This window comes from Phoenix dactylifera, chromosome 13, assembly GCF_051530095.1.
Source record: "Phoenix dactylifera cultivar Ajwa chromosome 13, Ajwa_hap1_PhDact_Kaust_v1.1, whole genome shotgun sequence".
Taxonomy (NCBI): Eukaryota; Viridiplantae; Streptophyta; class Magnoliopsida; order Arecales; family Arecaceae; genus Phoenix; species Phoenix dactylifera.
In genome coordinates, this window is record NC_143202.1 from 19,551,007 (window position 1) to 19,564,298 (window position 13,292).

A 13,292-nucleotide genomic window follows, 5' to 3' on the forward strand; every position below is an offset into this window, starting at 1 on the left:
ATTATCACATTTAATTGGTATATTATCCATTTTGATACCGAAGTCTTCAAGTTGTTGCTTAATCCAAAGAACTTGGGCACAACAGCTTCCAGCTGCAATGTACTCAGCCTCAGCTGTGGACAAAGCAACTGAATTTTGTTTCTTGCTAAACCAAGAAACCAAATTGGCACCCAAGAATTGACATGTGCCACTTGTGCTTTTTCTGTCGAGTTTGCACCCGGCAAAATCAGCATCGGAATAAGCAATTAAGTTTATGTCAGATTGTTTAGAATACCATAAGCCTACATTAGATGTCCCTACTAGATATCTAAAAATTCTCTTAACAGCTTGCAAGTGTGATTCCTTAGGACATGCTTGGTATCTAGCACACATACAAACACTGAATAATATATCTGGTCTACTAGCAGTAAGATAAAGTAGAGAGCCTATCATACCTCTGTATAATTTGCAGTCTATATTTTACCTTTTTCATCTTTGTCTAGCTTGTAACTTGAGCCCATGGGTGTGCTGATTTCCTTTGCATCCTTCATCTTGAATTTTTCCAGCATTTTCTTGATGTATTTGGACTGACTGATGAAGATGCCTTCCTCTGATTGTTTTATTTGTAACCCAAGGAAGAAGTTGAGCTCACCCATCATGCTCATTTCAAATTCTCCCTGCATAAGCTTGGCAAACTCTTGACAAAGACTATCATTAGTAGCACCAAAAATTATATCATCCACATAAATTTGTACAAGCAATAAGTCATTTCCTTTTCTTTTAATAAAGAGGGTTTTGTCTACATTTCCTCTCTTGAATTTGTTCTCAATTAGGAAATTACTTAACCTTTCATACCATGCCCTAGGGGCTTGCTTAAGTCCATACAATGCTTTATGCAATTTATAAACATAATCTGGATGTAAGTGATTTTCAAAACCTGGAGGTTGTCCTACATAAACTTCCTCCATTATATAGCCATTTAAAAATGCACTTTTTACATCCATTTGATAAAGTTTAAAATCCATGAAGCATGCATATGCTAAAAGTAGTCTAATAGCCTCTAATCTAGCAACAGGAGCAAAAGTTTCGTCAAAATCTATTCCTTCCTCCTGATTATATCCTTTGGCCACTAGCCTAGCTTTGTTTCTTATTACTATTCCATCTTCATCTAGTTTATTTCTATACACCCACTTGGTACCTATAATTGAAACATTAGGGGGTCTTTTCATTAGAGTCCAAACTTCATTTCTTTCGAATTGATTTAATTCCTCTTGCATAGCATTCATCCAATTATCATCTTTTTCAGCTTCTTCTAGTGATTTAGGCTCTATTTGTGATACGAAAGCAAGGTAATTACTAGTGTTTCTTAAAGAGGATCTAGTTCTTATACCTTGTGAAGGATCACCAAGGATTAGATCCTTTGGATGACCATGTGCATACCTCCATTCTTTAGAAAAATCTTGAATTTTTGATGGAGGTTGACCTTCTTCATCTTGCTGATTTGTATCTTCCTTGACCTCATCCTCATGTTGTTTGTCTTGTACGGAGAATTCCTTTATTCGGTCTTCAAGTATACCTGCATCACCATCTTCTTCTTTTCTAGAAGAATCTCCATTAGTTTCATCAAAAACAACATGAATGGATTCTTCAACAACGAGAGTTCTCTTGTTGAAGACCCTGTATGCTCTACTAGATGAGGAATAACCTAAGAAGATCCCCTCATCTGATTTAGCACTAAATTTACTGAGATTGTCCTTTCCATTATTCAAAATAAAGCATCGACAACCGAAAATATGAAAATAACTTATATTTGGTTTCTTACCTTTTATCAATTCATACGGTGTTTTCTTTAAGATGGATCTAACTAAAGCACGATTTAAGATATAACATGAGGTATTTATTGCTTCAGCCCAGAAATACTTTGGTAGATCCGATTCGCACAACATGGTACGAGCCATATCTGCTAGTGTGCGATTCTTCCTTTCTACCACCCCATTTTGTTGGGGTGTCCTAGGTGCCGAGAAATTGTGATTGATACCATTTTCGTCACAAAACTTTTCAAAGTGTTGATTTTCAAACTCGGTACCATAATCACTCCTAATTGCTTTTAGTTTAAGATTGAGTTCATTCGAAACCTTATTATGAAACTTGACAAAAGCGAGAAAGGACTCATCTTTGTGTGCAAGAAATGAAACCTATGTAAAACGTGAAAAATCATCAACAATGACAAGACCAAATTTCTTACCCCCTAGACTAGCAGTTCTAGTGGGTCCAAACAAATCCATGTGAATTAGTTCTAAGGGTTTTGATGTTGAGACTATGTTCTTAGACTTGAAAGAACTTCTTGTTTGTTTCCCTAATTGACATGCCGCACAAATTTTATTCTTTTCAAAGTCTATTTTTGGTAGTCCTTTGACTAGATCCTTTGTGATCAATTTAGAGATTAAATCCATGCTAGCATGCCCTAACCTACGATGCCATAACCAACTAGTCTCATTGACTTTGGGATTCATGGCTACAAGACATTGGCCATCCCTCATGGTGAGATCATCAAGATCTACCATGTAAACGTTTCCATGCCTATGTCCTGTGAGTATGATCTCATTATCAATTGGACTATTAATTATGCATAGTGATGATTCAAATGACACTTTAAAGCCCTTGTCACAAAATTGACTTATACTTAATAAATTATGTTTTAGTCCATTAACTAACAATACATTATCTATAAATGAGGAGGGTGATATGGAGATTTTACCAACACCAATAATTCGACCTTTAGCATTGTCTCCAAATGTGACTACTCCTCCTTCTTTTGATTCCAAGGTGACAAAGAGACTCTTGTCACCGGTCATATGCCTTGAGCAACCACTATCAAGATACCACATTCTCTTTTTATTTTCGGCTGCAAGGCATATCTGCAAAATGATCATGTGAAGCTCTTAGGTACCCAAGTTTTCTTGGGTCCTTCGTGGTTAGTGTAGTTGACTCCCTTAGGCACCCATACTTTAGTTATGTTTTTAGCTTTTACAAATGTACCCTTGTTAGTTTGGATTTTTCTTTGAATACAAGAGTAGGCTTTGTGTCCGTTCTTTCCACAAAGAAAGCATGTTGGTTTTTCAGTTTTTACGTCTTTTACTTTTACAAAGAAATTCTTTAGATACTTTTGTTGCTTATTAGTTTTATATCCTAATCCAGCTTTATTGAAAACAGCTCTTTGATTTGAAAGAATAAGATTTAATTTTTCAGAGCTTTGTGTGAATTTTTCAACAATTGGCTTGTACTTATGTACCTCATTCTTAAGATTCAAATTTTCTTTAACTAGTTCTTTCATATCTTTTTTAAGAGATTCAACAGTTTGCGCAAGTGAGGTATTACTATTGAGTAGGGAATTTACTTTTAGATTTAATTCCTTGATTAGTGTTTTTGCCTTTTCATTTTCAGTGCTAAGTCTTGAATTTTCGATTTTTAGGTTAGTAGTGTTCATATTTTTAACGCTCTCCTTTTCAATTAATAGGTTTTCAATATTTTCCTTTAGTTTTTGATTGGAGGCTTTTAATTCTTTATTCTTTGCTCCTAACATACTACAATCACCCATAAGTTCTTGAAAAGCCTCATATAATTCTTCTAAAGTAAAATTTATGGTTGGGTTTTGACATACCTCATCGTCTTCGAACGCCATGAAGCATAGATTGGCGGTCTCTTCCTTCTCTTCCTCGGAGGATGATGTGTCACTATCATCCCACGTTGCCTTCAATGCCTTCTTCTTCTTCTTTCCAAAATACCTCTTTTGTTGAGGGCATTCGGAACGAATGTGTCCCGGTCTCTTGCAATCATAGCATACGATTGGGTCTCTTTCTTTTTTCTTTTCTTTTTCCCAATCATTTCTCCCTCCAAATTTCTTTCTTAGGAATGGTTTCTTTCTTCTCATGAACTTTTTAAATTTCCTTACTATCAAACCCAAGTCCTCATCTTGACTTTCTTCTTCACTCTCACTGCTCTCTTCTTCACATACACTTGAGGTAGCCTTGAGTGCGATTGTCTTTTTCTTTGGCAACTCTTCTTCATGCTGCTTCATCGTGAGCTCATGCGTCATCAATGAGCCCAAGAGTTGTTCTAGCCCCAAGGTGTTGAGGTCTTTGGCTTCTACAATCGCCGTGACCTTTGCTTCCCATGCTTTTGGCAGTGACCTGAGAATTTTACTCACAAGTTCGGGGTTAGTGTAAGATTTGCCCAAGCTTTTTAGACCATTAATAATTTCGGTAAAACGTGTAAACATGCATGCGATGGTTTCATTAGGTTCCATCTTAAACAATTCGTACTTGTGAACTAGAATGTTCACTTTGGACTCTTTGACTTGATTTGTACCCTCGTGGGTAACTTCAAGCCTATCCCATATTTCCTTAGCGGAACTGCATGTAGAGACTCTATTGAACTCATTTACATCTAGAGAACAAAATAATGAGTTCATGGCTCTAGAATTGAGTTGAGCCATCCTATCATCATTCTCATCCCAATCCTCCTCAGGTTTGGGAACTCGAATGCCATTCACCACGTGTGATGGTTCTTGTGGTCCCTTGACTATAACCCTCCACAAGGCATAGTCTTGTGCTTGAATGAAAATTCTCATTCTCGTCTTCCAATAGGTATAATTTGTCCCATTGAAGAGTGGAGGTCTATTGGTTGCTTGCCCCTCGGCAGGAACATTGTTAAAGGGTGTTGCCATCTAGATCTTTGGCTAAGACGGTTAGGTCTTTCAAGAAATACACAGAGCACCGGCTCTGATACCACTTGTTGCCCAGAGATGGTCACCCAAGAGGGGGGTGAATTGGGTGTTTTAAAAACTTTTTACCTAACTAAAAATAAAACACACAAATATGTGAACTAAAATAAAGATAAAGAGATAAGAAGAGACAACCACAAACACACGGTTTTATAGTGGTTCGGAGCCTTCACCGCTCCTACATCCACTCCCCAAAGCGCCTTTGGGAATTTCCACTATAATCCAAGATTACAGTACGGTAGTTTTGCGAGTTCACTACCCAACTCGTTGTTTTACACCGGGCTCACAACAAACCCTAAAACCCCCAATTTCTCTTAGGCTTGGGACGCCTTTTCCTTGTTCCAAGTCCCTTGACTGGAACAAGCACCACAATAAAAGAGTTTACAAAAGGAAATAAAAGCTCTAAGAAGCAAATATAACAATTATGAATAATGTAACCCGGAAGAATCCTTTTGCCGTTGGAAGCGTGGGAAATGTTGATTCTTCCGAGGTGGAGCGCGTAGGGTTGAGTGTGAGCTTCGAATCCCGAGCGCACAAGAGTGGTTGAGCTTGAAATCGCTTGGGAGACTTGAGAATACTTGATTTCCTTCCTTGAATGCACTCACTCCCTTGAGCTTTTCTTTCTAACTTCTCTCTTGAATGATCTAGCTTTTTGGTTGGTGAAGAGTTGTTGAGAACCACTTAAGAGGTCCCTTTTTATAGCCCAAAAAGCAAATATAGCCGTTAGAAACAAAAAGAGAATGATTTGAAATTCAAACCAAACCTGAAAAGCTGTCAGTCGCGTCCCAGGCGCTCCGGGGACGTCTCCGCTACAACGAGGGACGTCTCGCCTACAGGATTTTACTTTTTATGTTGTCTGGGGTCGACTCGGCACTTTACGGGGACGTCTCGGCTTGTCTGCACTTTTTGAGTGGGGACGACTCCGCTGCCTTGGGGACGACTCCGCTTCTTTATCTCCGAAAGACATGCCCTCTGGAATTCCCTGAGAGAGTCGACTCCGCTCTTTCAGGGGACGTCTCGGCTCGTCTGCATTTTATGCATGGGGACGGCTCCGCTGTCTCAGGGTCGACTCCGCTGCCTTATCACCGAAAAAACCATTCTCTGGAAAACCCTGAGAGAGCCGTCTCGGCTATCTTGGGGACGACTCGGGAACTCTCCTTTTTACCTGCGGGGACGACTCGGCGTACAGTGGGGACGTCTCGCGCATATCTCTTGAAAACTGCCTTTCTGCCGCCACTGAGAGAGTCGACTCCGCTACTGAGAGAGTCGACTCCGCTAACGCGGGAACGACTCGGCAGGTGCCGGGGACGTCTCCAAGTGTGCCAGTTCTTCCTGTTTGTGCCAGAGACGTCTCTGAAACTATCAGGAGACGTCTCGGCTGTCCCTGAACTTTTTCATTAACTCAAAATGTTCTTCAATGAATTCATAAAAATTATGGAAACTTGCCTAGACATTTCTCAACAATATTCTAGATAAAACACATGAATTCCTTAATTAAATTGTTAAGATATAATGGAATTATGCTCTAGTGTTTTGTATTCATCAAAATCCATTAGGGGGTCAACAGGATCTTCTCGGGATTGGCCTCGATTCCCCGCTGTGTAATTAGAAAGCCAAGGAACTTGCCCGAGGTGACTCCGAACGCACATTTGGCAGGATTGAGTTTCATCCGGTACCTTCGGAGTGTAGAGAATGCCTCGTTGAGGTCGGTCACATGATCTTGCGCCATTCGACTTTTCACCAACATGTCATCAACATAGACTTCCATATTTCGGCCTATTTGGTCTTTAAAAATTTGGCTGACCAGCTGCGATAAGTCGCTCCATCATTCTTTAGGCCGAAAGGAATTACTCTGTAGCAGTAGGTGCCCCCGTCGGTGATGAAGGTTGACTTCTCTTCATCCTCCGGCGCCATCCGGATCTGGTTGTACCCTGAGAATGCGTCCATGAAAGACAGTAGTTCGTTCCCCGAGGTGGAATCCACGAGCTGGTCGATGCTAGGGAGTGGGAAGCTATCTTTTGGGCAGGCCTTGTTCAAGTCGGTGTAGTCCACACACATGCGTCATTTTCCGCTAGCCTTTCTGACGAGGACCACATTAGCAAGCTACTCCGGATAGGATATTTTCCGAATGAAGCCGGCTCGGAGGAGTTTGTCAACCTCCTCAGCCGCTGCTCGTTGCCGTTCTGGGGCGGCACTTCGCTTCTTCTGCCGCACGGGCTTGCAGGTTGGCTTCATCTGAAGTCGGTGGACCGCTACCTCCGGATTTATCCTTGGCATGTCGGCGGGCGACCAGGCGAAAATGTCCCTATTGGCCCGCAAGAAGTTGACGAGGCGATCCCTCTCGCGGGCATCAAGGCCGAAGCCGACCTGCACAGTTAGCTCGGGGCAGTTTTCTCGTAGAGGATTTTGTACGAGTAACTCACCAGGCTCCACTCGCTTTTTTCGAGGGCCATCTCGTGCTTCCAAGGCTTCGACCGAGGGGCCGTGTTCCGACGCCAAGGCCGAAGCCTTGGTTGGTTGCTTTGCTCCGCAGGTCGCCATGTTGCACCGCTTTGCTACCGCCTGGTCCCCACGGACTTCGCCGACCCCTTGGTTGGTGGGGAGCCGCATAAGCAGATGGGAAGTTGAGACCACGGCCCGAAGAGCGTTGAGCGCTGGTCTTCCAAGTATAGTATTGTAGGCCGAGGGCAAATGCACCACGAGGAAGTTCATCCTTACGGTACTTTCTCGGGGGGCGGGTCCGACCATAACTAGGAGATCGACCTCGCCCTCCACTGGGACTGAGTCTTCAGTAAATCTAACTAGCGGAGCATTTATTCTTCGCAACTGCTTTTCTGTCATCCCCATTTTAGAGTAGGCATCAAGATACAAAATATTCGCCGAGCTTCCATTATCTACTAGGACACGCTTTACATCAAATTTATTTACAATCATGGAGATGACCACTGCATCGTCGTGGGGAGTCTCGACTCCCTCCAGATCCTTGTCCGAGAAAGAAATGGCCTCTGAGATACGGGGGTGCTTCGGGAGAAGCCTTTTAACTGGTTCCCCGTCCGAGGCCCCTCTTCCAATGGTGCTAATGACGCCGGCGATAGGCTTGTTGGGACACGGTTCTCCAGGCTGCTCGACATTCTCGATTGGCCTTTTCTTCTTGCGTCGGTTCCGCACGAACCGGTTAAGCACTCCCCGGCGGATGAGTGCTTCGATCTCGTCCCGGAGCTAAAAGCAGTCCTCCGTATCATGGCCATGGTCTCGGTGGAAACGGCAGTATTTTCTGGGGTTGCGCGAGGCTCCGGTGTCCCGCATCGGGGGCGGAGGCCGAAAATATTCTCGGCCTTCAATCTCCATCAGAATCTCGGTTCGAGGAGCATTAAGTGGAGTGTAGTTCTCATACCTCCCGTTAGGTATACGGGGCTGCGGTGGAGATTTCGGACGAGGCGGGGACCTTGGTCGGAGTAGTCCCCGCGGTCGGGGAGGACTTTTCAGGCGAGGCAAGTCCTTAGCTTGGCGTGAGGATAGGCTTCTGGGGCGGCCGTGCTCCTCGCGGTGTTTCTTTTGCTTTTTAGAGGCCTGCTCGGCCCCGCCCCGTCTGGAAGCAACAGCTTCCTCCGCCTTTGCGTACTTCCGCGCCCTGACCAACATCTCAGTGAAGTCAGCAGGAAAATTCTTCTCGATGGAGAAGAAAAATCTATTAGATCGGGCCCCAGTCTTCAGTGCCGACATAGCAATCGACTGGTCAAGCTCCCGGACCTCCCATGTGGTGGCGGTGAAGCGGTCCAGATATTTTCTGAGGGATTCTCCCTCCTTTTGCTTTATATCAAGGAGGGAGTCTGACGTCCGCCGCTGGGGTCGGCTGGCAGCGAAATTGGTAGCGAATTGCCTACCGAGCTGCTCGAAAGAAGAGACGGTACTAGGCTTCAGCCCGGTAAACCAAAGTCGAGCTGCTCCCCGGAGTGTTGCTGGAAAGGCTTTGCAAAGCATGGCCTCCGAGGCTCCCTGCAGGGCCATTAAGGCCCGATAGCTTTTCAGGTGGTCGAGGGGGTCGATCTTGCCGTTGTAAGGCTCCACCTGAAGCATCTTAAACCTCGGCGGGACCGGCTCATCCTCGATCTGTTGAGAGAAAGGGGACTTCGTGGTGAATTCAAAGTCACCCTCACATCTCGCCCTTTTGCCATGGAGCGCCTCAATCTGACGCTCTAGCTTCTCGACCTTCTTGTCGAGTTCACTGCTGTGAGGAACCGCCACTGTGGTTTGTTCGGGCACAGGTTGCCCTGGGACTGACTCAACCTCCGACGGTTGTGGCCAGTCACCGGGGGCTCTCTCCTGAAGGAAGTTCGGGCCGATTCCTGGCAACAGCACCGCTCCTCACCATTAGCCCTTGAAGAGGCATAGAGACTTCGGCCTTGGGGCGCCGGTCCACCCGGTGAGGGCATCGGCAGGGCCGGGGCCTGAGGGGAAGGCGCTGCCGGGGCGCTCTTAGGTTGCAGGCTCTGGACAGCGGCGGCCAAGCCCTGAACCTGTTGCACCAGGGCGTCAAACTATTCCGGCCGGACCTGTGGGGTCGAATCGGCCGGAGGCAGTGAGTTCTGGATAGAATGTCCAGGGCTAGGTGGAAGACGCCGGGAGACATTAGAAGCTCCCTTGCTTCTCAGCTTCATGGTCACGACTCGGGCCCTTCCTCTAGCGCCAACTGTTGCTGGAATTTGGACCCGGGGGCGACCACTGGGCCAGAAAGGAGGAGCTCCGAGAAGGCTTGGCGAACGACGGCGATCCGGCGACGTGCGGCGTCCTCCGGAAGACCTGCAAGAAGCCGGTGGCCGAATTTTTCCGGCGCGGCCCTCCGATGCTTGAGTCAGAGAGATGGCCCCAAGATATGCAAGAGCGGAGCTCAAGTCAGAGAGTTAGAAAAAAATCCCCCCTTCCCCCCTCAGGAATTCCCTATTTATAGGGGGAACGGGTTTACCTGTGATGAGACAGGGCGAAGGCACTGCCGTATAGTCGGACGTACAGTGGAAGTTAATGCTCAATCGTGTAAATCAATGCTGTCTTCGTAGGAGATCAGGCCGAAGTCTTTGAATTACTACGGAACCATGCTGTCGTTTATGGCCAAACAGGTTTGCCGTGTGGAGCTAAACATTCATAGACAACAGGAGTCATGCGCCTTAATTGTTGAGTGAGCCACATGAGCCACATGCATTGATTGTTGAGTGAACTAGGCGTTTGGAGAGACCATACGCTTTAATTGTTGCGTAAGCTGAATGTCTGGGGAGGCCATACGATTGTTGGCAAGGAGAGGGCACGATTCGTGGGAGAACACGATAATGACGGTCTACCGCTCGGATGCTTCCTAGTCGAAGGAGCCGCTTGGGCACTTTCAAGCCCTTAAGTCGGGATCCATTCGGCCTCCCCTTGCTCGGAGAGGTGCCCGGTCGCCTCCTGCTCGGAGGGGGCGCTCGGTCGCCCCCTGCTCGGAGGGACGCTCGGTCGCCTCTTGCTCGGAGGGATGCTCGGTCGCCTCCTACTCGGACACAACTTTCTCCCCCCAACAATGCCCATTCATTCTCACGTGTCTTATTCCCATGTTCTTTTTAATATTCATTTTTGATTAGCAGTTTATTATAAAAGTCCAACTTGAGTGCTCGGTTCACATTTCTTCGACTCGCCACAAAAATAAACTTTGAAGCAAATTATCGTCAATATTTTAAACTACTGGATTAGTGCCTTTGAGAGCTTCATGGCCAGCATAAGTGGATGCAAGGGAATACAAGTTACGAAGACCTTCTCAGTTCACCGGCTCACCGTATGGTGACGAGCTGTTTACGGTTTTGGCCAACATAAATACTATTACAAACTCCATCAAGAAAAAAAAAAAAAAAGCACGAGCTGCCGCCACAACGGAGCAGGTAATATCGGTCTGAATTCTTTTTTTATTTAAATTTATTTAGATATAACTAAAAATTCAAGCACCCAAATCAATATTCAAATATCTAAATTTATTTTTAATTTTATATAATATTTATATTTTTTAAAAAATAATTATATTAACATATTATTAATTTGCTTTAATATTCAAATAGTAATATTTTCAATCTATGACCATAAAATTTAATCATTCTAACTTATAAATTTTTACATCTGTTATATATTCTAACTTTTATATATATATATATATATATATATATATATATATATATATCAAATAATATAAATATAGATATAAATATATTAGTATCCTATTTATAACTAATTAAGTCTTATTAATCCTCTTGACGGAATAAATCAAGAAAGTCTTCTCAGATCCGCCTCCACGCCGCCGAGAAGCTCCTCCTCCGCTGGGACCCCTCCTCCTGCGATTCCCTCCTCTGGGAGGCGCCCCCTGAGGAGATTGCCGAGTTCGTCGACGAGGTCATCTCCCTTGCCGCCGACCCGCAGGCATCCCCCTCCGCCGCCGCTGGCCGCGACCTCCATTGTCGCACCGAGAGCGCGCTCCAGATCGCCATGTCCCGCCTCAAGGAGGAGTTCTACTACCTCATGATCCAGAACACCGTCCCTCTCAATGCCAACGGTCTCTACGGCTCCATCCGCCGGCTTTCCCTCTCCTTTGCCTCCGACAGCGGCGACGAGAACATCGAGGACTTCAAGAACTCCGTCGAGAAGGAACAGCAGCAGCAGCAGCTGGAGGAGGAGGAGGGCAGTCCCGAGCACAGGAGATGGGAGCCGCCTGTTGGACGATCGGAGCGTGGATCTGATCTGCCCGGAAGCCATTTCCAGTCTGAAAGAGATCGCCGACCGCATGATCTGGGCCGAGTATGGGAGGGAGCTCCACCAGGTCTACTGCACAGTCCGGCGTGACATCCTTGATGAGTGCCTCTCCATTCTAGGTGTTGACCGGATTAGCATTGAGGAGGTGCAGAGGATGGAATGGTGGATGCTCGTTGACAAGATGAAGAAGTAGAGTCAGGCTGTCAGGGTTCTTCTCATGGAGGAGAGCCGGCTCTGCGACAAGATTTTTGCTGCTTGTGAAGACGTAAGGGAGGAATGCTTCACGGAGACTGCTAGGGGTTGTGTCATGCAGCTGCTCAACTTTGGGGATGCCATTGTCAGAGTTCTTTAGAGAAGCTTTTCGGGATACTGGACATGTATGAAGCTCTTGCTGATGTGCAGTCCTTGTTCTCTGCAGATTCGAGGGAGCTTATATGGGGTGAAGCCGAGGGGATTCTGAAGAGGCTAGGAGATGCTGTGAGGGGCACTTTTTTTGAGTTTGAGAATGCAGTTCAGCGAGAGGCGTCTCGGAATTCAATGCAGGCAGGTCAGAGACATCCCTTGACATGCTATGTGATGAATTATGGGAGACACCTAGTTGTTTATAGTGATACGTTGGATTTGCTTCTGGATGACGGTGGAATGGGGGGCTGTGCTGATAAGGATCATGCTGAAGGGGGTGAGATTGATGATGGCAGGTATTTGGGGAGTGTGACTCCATTCAGCCGGCATTGCTACTGTTGATCTCCAATTTGGAGTCCAATGTTGAAGAAAAATCTAAACTTTATGAAGATGGTGCGATGCAATACATATTTTTGATGAACAATATACTTTATATAGTTCAGAAAGTGAAGGATTCTGAGCTTGGGAGACTTTTAGGTGATCGCTGGATACATAAACGCCGTAGCCAAATTCGCCAGTATGCCACTAGCTGCCTTAGAACTTCCTGGACCAAAGTGTTGTCTTGTGTAAAGGATGATGGATTTGGAAGCGGGAGTGGAAGCTCTAATAGTGTTTCCAAGATGGCTCTCAAGGAAAGGTTCAAGAGTTTTAACTTGGCGTTTGAAGATATAGGGTCCAAACAGCTTGGGAGGTTCCGGATCCCCAGCTCAGAGAAGAACTGAGAATATCTATATCAGAGAAGGTCATTCCTGCATACCGCTCATTTATGGGAAGGTTTGGTGGCCAACTGGAGGGTGGGAGGAATGCAGCAAAGTACATCAAGTACACTCCAGAGGATTTGGAGAACCATCTGCTGGATTTGTTTAAAGGGTTTCCTGGGCCAGGAAACTTCCCAAGGAGAAAACTTAGTTGGTGACAGGTTTCTGGTCTCTGGTAAGCTCTAGTTTTTATTAGGGACTTGGGCTTGCCTAGTTCAGATGTAAGCTTGATAATTCTGTGTCTATGTTCTGCCATTTTTAATTTACTGTATTATGTTATGATATAGTAACAGTATTACAAATACTTGCCACCTTGACTTCATATATGTACTGTAATAATACATTTGTATATTACTTCTCAAGGAAGAATCTTTAAGAATTTTACTACATTGTGAGGAATGACTATATAGGCCATTTGACATTGTGCTTATAGCTTATCTGAATTGAGTAGTACTTTTTGTATGCCAAAACATGCTGGATTTTCTTTTCTTTTCATTTTTTTTGCATTAAGATATTGATTTGTTGCATGGGGAGCACTGAAGTTTGGAGGTTATATTCTTTGTCAACTTTTATTTTTGTATTCCTTTTTTTTTTGGCAGGAAGTCCAT

At 44.9% G+C, this 13,292-nt stretch overlaps 1 pseudogene; it reads left to right on the top strand.

Moving 5' to 3' along the window:
• Positions 1-11,032: 11,032 nt before the first annotated feature.
• On the top strand, positions 11,033-13,065 carry LOC103722551 (exocyst complex component EXO70B1-like; annotated as a pseudogene).
• Positions 13,066-13,292: the final 227 nt, after the last annotated feature.